The sequence below is a fragment of the Rhinolophus hipposideros genome (genome assembly GCF_964194185.1).
Source record: "Rhinolophus hipposideros genome assembly, chromosome: 1".
Taxonomy (NCBI): Eukaryota; Metazoa; Chordata; class Mammalia; order Chiroptera; family Rhinolophidae; genus Rhinolophus; species Rhinolophus hipposideros.
The window spans coordinates 47,989,864-48,001,351 of record NC_138047.1 but is presented as its reverse complement, the minus strand read 5'-3'; the positions used below and the strand labels follow the sequence as shown (position 1 = coordinate 48,001,351).

The 11,488-nt window shown below is 33.2% G+C and overlaps 1 pseudogene across 1 annotated transcript; it reads left to right on the top strand.

The window, feature by feature from the left end:
- The first annotated feature begins 4,495 nt into the window (after positions 1–4,495).
- On the top strand, positions 4,496–5,186 carry LOC308499197 (myosin light chain 6B-like; annotated as a pseudogene). Its single transcript has one exon. The product of its transcript is annotated as a myosin light chain 6B-like (transcript).
- Positions 5,187–11,488: the final 6,302 nt, after the last annotated feature.

Genomic DNA, 11,488 nt, shown 5'->3' with positions numbered 1-11,488 from the left:
AAAGCAGATGGCCCTCCTCAATGTGGGTAGGAATAACCCAATCCTTTAAGGGCCTGTAAAAAACAAAAATCCAAGGAAAGTTGAATTCACTAATAAGTGAATTATAAGTTGGCTGACTAATAAGCTGGAGCATCAATCTTCTACTGCCCTCAGTGCTCTGGTTCTCAGGCTTCAGACCCAGACTGGAATTGGCACTATCAGCTCTCTTACTCTCAGATCTTCAAACTATACCACTGACTTTCCTGAGTCTCCAATTTGCTGAAAAAAGATCTTGGGACTTCTCAGTCTCAGTAATTGTGACTGATAACTTATAATAAATTTTCACATATAATAAACCTTTGTACATATATCTCCTATTGTTTCTTTTTTTTTTTTTCTGTAGAACTCTAATATACTGAGATTGGACATAAGAAAATTTAAAGTAATATCAAGACAGCCTGTATATATTCATCCAACTTTTATCATTAACATTTTATTTAAATGTATGTGGATTCACCTTTGGACAATAATTGCATTTAGCTACTGGGCTTTCAATGTCCTTAAGACAAGATGTGATTATTTTGTTTAATTTCAATGGTGTATTACTCCTTGATCCTAAGACAATTTAGAATAGTGTATCTTGGATAATGGAAACTGAAATCACAGACTTTTTCTTTGTTTTGCTATGTGTTATATTTTTATAATAACTACTTTTTTGACTTATTTAAACTAAAAATAAAAAGTTTCACCGATGTTTCCCATCTGTCAGACCTTGTCTCTAGCAACCACTAATGTGTTCTCTGTAACTCTGAGCTTGATACTTTTTTAAAATTCCACATATAAGAGACTTCAACCAGTACTTGTCTTTATTTGTCTGACTTGTTTCACTTAGCATAATGCCCTTGAGGTCTCTCCATGTTGTCACAAATGGCAAGATTTCATTTTTTTTTTTATAGCTGAAGATTTAATTTTATGTATGTGTGTATGTGTGTATCACTTTTTCTGTACCCATTTATCTATCAATGGCACCTAAGTTGTTCCCATATGTTGGCTATTGTTAATAATGCTGCAACAGACAAGAGGAGTGCATATATCTTTTCAAGTTAGTGTTTTCATTTCCTTTGGATATTTAAATACCCAGAAGTGGAATTACTGGATCATCTGGAGCTTCTATATATTTAATTTTTTGAAGGAAACCTCATATTGTTTTTCATAGTGGCTGCACCAATTTATCAACAATGCACAAGTGTTCCCTTTTTTCCACATCTCACCAGCACTTGTTATTTCTTGTATTTTTGATAATAACTATTCTAACAGTGTGAGGTAATATTTCATTGTAGTTTTTATTTGCATTTCCCTGATGGTTAATGATGTGTATCTTTTCATATAATGTTGGCCATCTATATGGCTTCTTTGGGAAAATGTCTATTCATATCTTCTGCCCATTTTTAAGTGGGTTGTTGTTTCTTTTCTATTCAATTGTATGAGAACTTATATATTTTAGATATTAGCTCCTTATCTGATTTATAATTTGCAAATATTTTCTCCCATTCAGTCTTTTCATTTCATTGATAGTTTCCTTTGTTGTGCAGAAGCTCTTTAGTACTCCCATTTGTTTGTTTTTGCTTCTGTTTCTTTTGCTTTTCATATCAGATTCACAAAATCATAGCCAAGACCTATGCCAATGAGATTACTGTCTATGTTTTCTTATAGGAGTTGTATGGTTTTAGGTCTTATATTCAAGTCTTTTATCTATTTTGAGTTAATTTTGTGTATCGTGTAGGATTGTAGTCCAGTTTCATTTTTTGAGTATGGCTGTCCAATTTTTCCAACACCTTTATTGGAGAGATTGTCCTTTCCATATTTTATATTTCTATCTCCTTTATCATAAATTAATTGACCATATATGTGTGGATTTATTTTGTATTTTCTATTCAGTTCCATTGATCTGTGTCTGTTTTTATGACAGTACCATACTCTTTTGATTACTATAGCTTGATAGTATAGTTTGTAATCAAAGAGTGTGATGCCTCCAGCTTTGTTTCTCTTTCTCAAGATAGTTTTTGTTATTTAGAGTCTTTTGAATTTCCATACAAATTTTGGGATTGTTCTATCTCTGTGAAAAATGCCATTGGAATATGATAGGGATTACATTGAATCAGTATATTGCTTTGAGTAGCATTGGCATTTTACCAATGTTAATTCTTCCAATCCATGTGCGTGGAATATCATTGCATTTATTTGTGTCTTCAATTTCTTTCATTAGTGTCTTATGGTTTTCAGTGTATATGTCTCCTTGGTTAAATTTATTCCTAGATATTTTATTCTTTTTGATGCAACTGTAAATGAGAATGTTTTCTTAATTTATTTTTCTGATAGTTTGCTATTAGTGTATAAGTAACAACAGTTTTGTATAATGATTTTGTAACCTACAACTTTACTGAATTTTCTGATTAGTTCTTATAGTATTTTTTGTTGTTGTTGTTGTTTTTAATATTCTTTCGGGTTTTCTAAATAATATTGTAGTATCTGAAAATAGTCTGCTTGACTTCTTCCCTTCCAATTTAAATGCCTTTTATTTCTTTCTCTTGTCTAATTGCCCTCTTTAGGTTTCCCAGTAGTATGTTGAATAAAAGTGGCAAAAATGGATATTCTTGTGTTGTTCCTGGTCCTGGAGAAAAAGCTTTCAGCTTTTCACCATTGAGTATGATATTAGTTGTAGGTTTATCATATATGGCCTTTATAAGTTGTAGTACAATCCCTCTATACCCACTTTTTATGAGTTTTTAGCATGAATGAGTGTTGAATTTTGTCAAATGCTTTTTCTGCATTTACTGAAATGGTCATGTGATTTTCATTCTTCATTTTGTTAATGGGGTATATTACACAGATTGATTTGAGGGTGTTGATCCATCCTTGCTTCTCTGAATAAACCCCACTTGATCAGGTATATGCTTCCTTAAAAATATTGTTGAATTTAGTTTGCTAATATTTTATTGAGGCATTCTGCATGTATGTTCATCAGGGATATTGGCCTGTAATTTTCTTGTGACATCCTTTTCTGGTTTGGTATCAGGATAATGCTGACCTCGTATAATGAGTTTGCAAGCATTCCCTCCTCTTCTATTTTTTGGAAGGGTTTGAGAAATATTGGTATTAGTTCTTCTATAACTGTTTAGTGAATTCACCAGTGAAGATTTTTGGTCCTCTACTTTTATTTGTTGGAAGTTTTTATGAAGAAATTTTAAAAGATAGTAGCTACTATTCTAAGTATGATAATCAACTAGAGATTAAGAGATGGTATGTCAGACAGGACTGGAACGTAACTGAACCTAAATAACATGAATTTGTACTAAGTTTCATGGTCACAATAATTTCATTTTGTTTGTTTATTTGTTTTGTTTTGTTTTGTTGCCTGTGTAAAGCGACAACAGAGAGGAAGCAAAGGTTTATCTGGTTGTTTTATTATTATTATTATTATTAATTTTATTAGAACTTAGGTGAATTGTCAGGGATGAAAGACAACAGAAATGTTAGCAAGAGTTTACTTAACATAGTCTCTCATAGATTTCTGTGTATAAAAAAGTAAAGTGGATTCAGATGATGATAAGCATGATGTTGTGGGGGATGGGTGTTGGGTCAGAAGAAGCAAGAGAAGTCAATGGCCTGTCTTAGAATAGGTGATAAATTTTTGGGTCCCATTACATATGAGTGATATCAACTACCATGATAAAAATTTTAATTAGAAAGATTGCATGTTAGTGCTCTTTTCTTTTAACTATTTCACTTCTAATGAAAAGATTATATTCTACTTGTTACAGGATGAACACAGACTAAAACCCAGAGTCTCTAAGGCCAAGCAAATGTATTTTGCAATATCCTATAATATATTCCTTTAAAATTAAAATGTGGTTGAATGTTTTGGGGGATCAAATGTGTTGTGAAATTTTTGAAAAATATACAGTTAGCAATCATTGTTTTAAATAATGCATATATCAGTAATGTCTTAATATGACACATAAAGTAGCATCCTTAAAACATAATTTGTGACAAATAAATATTTTAGTCAAATAAGATACCCAATATTGTTTTCCTCTGGTTGTTTGATAGATATAAAAGTTTTATGCATATGGGAAGAGTATATTTATAGATTTGTGGCAAGAAGCCAGCTATAAGATGGCAGAGATTAACTTCCATTCTTCACTTAAAGATACCTGGAGATTTCCTATAATAACTTCCTTCTCCATCTCTTCATCTTGGACAAACAATAAATTTTACTCAACCTACAATTTCCTGGGAGGAGAAGTAAGCAGGGTTTGACAATAATTAGCTATATAGAAATGTTATATGGAACAATTATATATCTGATCTATATCCATTGTCTATTTAAAATATGAGTGAATAAAAATGAATACGAAGCAATGCATACTAAGGATTGTCTTACAGCAAGAACTACAGAGGATAAACAAGCGTAAGATAGTTAAACCCACTAAAGATTGGTTAAAAAACATAAAAAATGAAGCCTTACCTGGATCCCGCAGGAGATGCGTGCCCCCACCTGCACACTGTCCTTTGGCTACTGGACATCAGGCCTCCCAAGAAGGATGTTCTTTTGAAGAAACCAGCAGGGCCCTCTGTGTCCAACCCTGCTGCCAAGCCAGCAGCAGCAGGGGTCCCTCCAGCCAAGACCAAGGCTGAGCCAGTGGTAGTTGGCCCTCCAGCCTCTGAAAAAATCAGGATTCCCCGATCATTGTCTCCAAAGTGGTGGTTGAGTTTAATAAGGACCAGCTGGAGGAGTTCAAGGAGGTCTTGGAGCTGTTTGACCAAGTAGGGGATGGCAAGATCCTGTACAGCCATTGTGGGGATATGATGAGAGCCGGGGGCCAGAACCCCATCAACGCGAGGGGCTCGAGGTTCTGGGGAACCCTAAGAGTGATGAATTGAAGTCCCAGGGTGTGGACTTTGAAATTTTCCTGCCCATGCTCCAGGCAGTGGCCAAGAATCGAGGCAAATGTGAGGACTACCTGGAGATGCTTCAGGTGTTTGACAAAGAAGGGAACTGTAAAGTCATGGGAGCAGAGCTCAGACATGTCCTCACCGCCCTGGGAGAGAAGATGACCGAAGAGAAGGTGGAGACAGTTCTGGCAGTACATGAGGACAGCAATGGCTGTATCCACCATGAAACCTTCCTGAAGCACATCTTATAGATTCAGTTGTGTGGGACTTGGGGCCACCTGCAGGCAGAAGCATGTTCCTACCGCTGGGAGGCCACCTATTGTTTCAAAGTGAAGAGCCAATTCCTCCCTTGGGGGGAAAAAATGAAAAATGATCAATGGAAAAGGCACGTATGGGAATGTGTCCTGTTTGATTATCAATTCTCCATGGAAAATGTAAAATAATTTAATAATTATAAAATATATATGGATATTATTATTTTTTCTCCTTCATTGTAACATTAGCCAGAAACAGATGTTTTTTCTCCATGAATTTTATAAAAGACGCTGAAACAAAAGCACATTATATGGTATAACCACATACATATGAATATACATATAGATTCATTATTCATATATTTTTACATTTAAGTTGATCTTAGTGTATACTGATGGACAAATACTGCTTAACAAAACATGTAGGTAAGATCATTTATTGGAAAACAAGTTCTGAAAAAAAATTAAAACTATAGTTAAAAGTGGATTTTTATAATGTGCTGATAATTAATGTATATAGCCTATAGAATGACTTAGATGTTCATTAAAAATATGGAAAACTGAAAAAATGTAAAGTTATTTGGGCAATATTAATTTGTAGATACTGAAAGGTAGACAGGTAGCTATTAGGTTGGTGCAAAAGTAATTGCAGTTTTTGGAATTATTTTTAACCTTTTAAAGCACAATTACCTTTACACCGGCCTAATAAATAGGCATGTCTTAAAATAAGTAGGCATAAAACTATCTTAATAAGACATATTTGTAAGGAAATATTTTTAAAAGAAAGAGGGAAATAGGTTCATGTAAATATTATTTCAAGTACCCACAGTTATTTTTCTAATGTTTATCTTTCTTCTCTTCCTCCTGTGTTGAGAACCTTATATAGACCACAAGTGGATATGGTGAGTCTTTCTTGGCAAAAGGAGAGCAAATCAGAATGTAAATTCTCCAGAAATCCTCTTAGGGAATAAGTCAGGTTTCTTTTGCATGCATATGAAATTACCTCCTAAAGAGTGAAAGAGAACAGGAAGAAGAAGAACAAGATCTTGCTTGTAATCTTTCTAAAATCTCATTACATAGACTTTGAGTTTTTGGTTTTTCCAGAAGAAGCTATAATTCATTTCAAGTTCATATATATTGCTCAAAATTATAAGATTTCTGGCACTTTTTCTTCATAATCCAGGTGTGCTGGCTGTCATAACCAGACAATGTGGCATTTTAAAAGCTATATTTCTGGGATTTCAAATACCCTAAAAAGTATACATGCTGCTCATTTTCTTGGATTTAAAATATTTTTAAACATCACTACAAGGAAAAGGGGCTTTATTCCTATTCCATAAACTTTGTACAACCATATAGTATCTCATCAATTTTCTTTGGCAACATTTTATAAAAATATTTTTGAATTTGTCAAATATGTAGAGTGGGAGGGTTCTTGACTAGCCCAAGTCTTGTTCCTGTGGAACAAATAACCGACATTATATTCAGTTGCATTGGATGTGAATTCATTTTGTTCACTTTTATGAAATTTGATTTATCAAACCCTAATGCATAAATATTGCTTACTAGAACACGTAGGGAAAGACTGCTTAGAGAGAATCTAAAAATAAAAATATTTAGAAGCATAATTTTCTCAATTTGTCAATAATACATTTCTAGAGCCTAAAATATATTGTTCTTAATGAACCACTGAAAGGAAAGCAAACCTATTTGGAGCAAATTAATTTGGAGAGGTTGAAGCCTCAAATTTTAATAGAATGTAAATGGTTCATTCAGTATGTAAGGCATCATCATTTGAATAATCTTGAAAAAGATAAAAAGAAGACTCTCTGTTCAGGAAATAGCACATTAACAAGCTGTGTGTAGTCTAGTTATGTCTGTAAACCAGTGTTATGTGTGTGTTAGCAGACTACCTTAATGGATGAGATGTATTATAATGAGGATATTTATCATACATAATTACTGAACAAGAGTTGTGTTATATGGCGCGGACAAGCATGGATCTGTAGTCCTAGATTTATGTCCTTTTAGGTTCCTAAGCAGAGCTTGTTATGTATAAACCAGCAGAAGCAGATGGACTACTCTCCAGAGTACGATAGAACAATGTAGGATTTTACAGGAGAGAAAGATTTCTCTGGTAAAACCAGGTGGCTGGTTTTAGTAGTGGAATACAGGTGGCTAGAGAGACAAATTCCACAACTGACCAGAAAGAATTACTGGCCATTAAAATTGAATTGATATATGAGTATATTGAAGCTGACAACAAGCAGGACACTTAGGAAGGGAGGGAAGAAGAAGGAGACAGAGGAGAAACAATAAGGACTAGAAGAGAGAAGGGATGGGAGGTAAGGGGAGGAGAGGAGAGAGGTGTTCTTGTTTAAAGACTGGCAGAAACCTGTTTGTATCAAATAAAAATTCAAAGCACATACTCTAAAGCCACTTTTTAGTTGATGTGTAACTTTGACACATTTGTTTATCTCTTTTCTATTTTCTCTTCCAAGAAATGGAGACATTTCCAAGAAATGGTGCCCATAGGGGTACCACGAGATTAAATGTGATGAGGATTACATAGTAAACTCTATGCAATTTTGGCTGTAATTATTATCCTGATATTAACAATGAGAAAAATTCTCAGCATTTGATACTTGCCCAACATTACTAAATTGTGAGTAACAGAATAAAAGGCCAATGTGTGCCAGCTATCTATTGCTGCATAACAAATCAACCCAACATTTAGTGACTTAAACTGAGAACAATATATTATTTCTCATTATTCTATTGGTTGATCAGGTGTTTATTCTGCTGGGCTCAGTTTGCAGTAGCATTTTCCTGGGTCAGCTGAGTGATAAGCTCAGCTAGAACAGATGACATGGAAGGGACTTTCTTCTTAATATTTTTGTCTATGTTATTCTCAGGTTTTCAAGACTGCTAGCCACCAGTCCACAAACACCTCTGCTGGCCTCAGGGTTACAGATACCACATTGAGTAAATCAAGTCACATAGGTAAGTCTACAGTCAATACGGGAGACAACTACTCCAGGGTATAGACACCAAAAGGTATGATTTATTGAAGGTCATATGAGAAACAATTCATATCCATGGATCTGAAAACCCTTTGATTTTTGTGCTCTTATTTATTAACTTCAGATAAGGAAATTTATAAAATATAGAATAATTATTTATATATTGTTAGAGTTAAACCTCTGTATATTTGTGTGTGTGTATGTGTGTGTGTGTATGTGTGTGTGTATGTATGTACATGCACACTTACATGGGGTATATTGCTAAAAATTCTTGACATTTACTGACACGATGATCTACAATGTAGTTAAAAATATGAATAAATATGTTCTAAAAGTTTGTGCAAAACACATAATAAGAATAATGAAACTGTTAAAGTTTGAATCTAATCAGAAAACAAGTACATTGATATTAAATCTTGCCTGTGCCACCAACCTGGTAATTCATTACCTACTGATAGGTATTTGCTGACATGAGTATGTAAGGCAATGCATGTTAGCTATTATAGTGAATGCCTCCTGCATCTGGACATATAGTTATGAAATGATGTGTATATATTCAGTAAAATGTGCCTAAAATAAGTCACGTACATCTTTCTCGAGTGGATTGACACTTTTGTATAATACTCCTTCATTTACACATTGTTGTTTCCTTAATGTTTTATTTCCCTCATCAACAAAAGGCAGATAATGATACCTGTAATACTATTTTTTTTCCTATTTGTAGAATTAGAGATGATGTACATCGAGAATCTGGCATAGCATTTGGCACTTAATAAGCACTAAATGAACTCTAGCAATTACTTCTCCTTTGTCGTGCTGCTGATGATGTGCTGCCGCCTCCTCTTCTGGTATTCCTTCTTTTTCACCTTCTATTCCTCTCCCTTCCCCCTCCCTCTTTTCTGCTCCCTACACCTCTCCTTCCTCTTCTGCTTATGCTTTTTTTCTGCTGCTTCTCCTCCTCCTCCTTGTAAATTTCTAGTGCCTAACAGAGTGCAGTCCCAGTAGGTGTTCAATAAATATTTGTTCATTGAATGATGTCTTTATAACATTTGTGGTGTTTGCATTAATCAAATGCCTTATTCAAATAACCTCAAAAGTGATAATCATACAAGTGGCATACACACACAATATTGACACTATACATAAATTTGAAGTGAAGAGATTTTATATAGTGTCCTTGTATTTTTCCTTTTTAAAAATAAGGATAAGCATCTTCTCTCTCAGGTTAGGTACTTATTTTACATCTCACATCAGATGATGTTTCCAAATGTATATTGTGTCATTGATGAAGTCTTTATTCATGAGTATACCCAGTGAGATTAAGATTTTTGGCCTTTACAATTCCAAATAATAAAATATTAGGCAGTAGATTTAATATTTTGTAGATAAATTTTTCTGTCTGCCATCTCATTAAAGTACACTTTATATGTGAGTATTCACTGTACCTGATAATGAAGAAACTCGCTCTTGAATTTAATGAATCCCTATCAGATCATTAATTTCCACATAACTTTAGAGCCAGCTGGTATGACAATAAAATCTAGATATTTAAATCAAAGTTGTTGTTGGTGTGTGTGTGTGTGTGTGTGTGTGTGTGTACATATGAATGCATGAATAATTTTCTTCTTGTCTTCCTTTCCCCCCTCCCTTCTTCCCTTCCTTCCTTCTTAAATTGTATTTCTGGTTTCTTTTGCTAATGCGCTATTTAAATATTTATTCAGTAAAGTATAGTGATACTTGCCTTTATGACTTCTAGGTTACAATATGCTTGGTAAGTTTGCAGCAATAAATTATTTTTTTAAGTTTTCCATATTTTCTTCTAACTGTATATGTTTAAACCTACCAAGAATTTTTACACATATAGGTGGGCATATATTTGTTGTAAAGTCAACTCTACACTTTTGGATCACAAATTTAATATTCTTGACCATGTATTACTTTATTTTATACATGCTTTTTTGTCTAGACCTAACGTGTTCCATTAAGGCATTTTACTGTCCTTAAATGAAGAGCATACATTTTTAATTACTGTAACTTTACCATGTTATGACATTAGGTAGGGCATATTTAAACCTTCTCTAATTCAAAGTACTTATTTTTCAAAATGTTCTTGGAGATTCTTGTGCATTTTATTTTACATATTAAATTTAAAATCTTTTACTTCTTTTCTGTTAATTTTCTTAACTTCTGGAATTATTCTCACCTTCTGGAATTCCAATTAGGCAAATGTTGGATTTTCTGATTCCACAACTTTATGTAACCTTTGTTATGTTTTTCTTTTCTTTATGCTTTGTGAATTATATTTTGGGTTATTTCCTTAGTTATATCTTTCATAGTATATATTCAACTTTTCATGTGTTTTTATTTTATTACATAAAAATATTTTTATTTTATTGAAAAATATTAGAATTCATATTTATCAATGTATAATCAAATTATATAATCTGAATTATTCCCTGATTTTCTCTATGCATAGCTGCCTTATCTTTTCTCTTTGTTTTTTTCTAAATATTTCTGAGGATACTATTTTCTTAAAGTTTTTTTTCTGTTTCTTAATTTGTATGCATTGTATTTGGATTAGTGCTTTTGTTTTTCTATCTTGGTCTTTTTCCTTCATGCTCTTTTTCTACCTGACTGCCTGCTATTCCTGTATTGGTAACTCATAATTATTAATTATGAAATGGGAATTTTTCAAAGGTAGTTATTATTGTTAATAATAATAGCTAATACTTATATTGCTCTCACTACATATAAGGCTTTCATAAATGTTAACGTATTTAATTCTATCACCAACCCTAGCAGTCTGTTATATTATCATCAACATTCTTTACATTGAAAAAATTATACAAACCTGCCTAAGCCTACATGACTATTAAGCAGCAGACCACAGATTTAAAACAATGCTCCTAATTTAAAAATTGATCTTAACCATTACACTAATTTCCTCAGTAATTATTTTGGTCTATTTCTTAAGCATAGAATGCCAACTAACAAGCTGTCCTGTAGGATTATTGGATAGAAATCAGACAGACAGGGATTTCCGACTGTATCCTGACTATGAAAAGCTTTACTCTGGAGGTAAAGTGGTTGTGTCCATTTCTCCACAGGAATTTGTTTATTTTTGTTTGTTTCTTTTCTTTTCTTTTCTTTCTTTTTTTTTTTTTATTAGGGAGTATTGGGGAACAGTGTGATTCTCCAGGGCCCATTAGCTTTAAGTCGTTGCTTATCTTTTGTGTTTTTTTTTTAATTAAACTTTATTGGGGTGACAATTGTTAG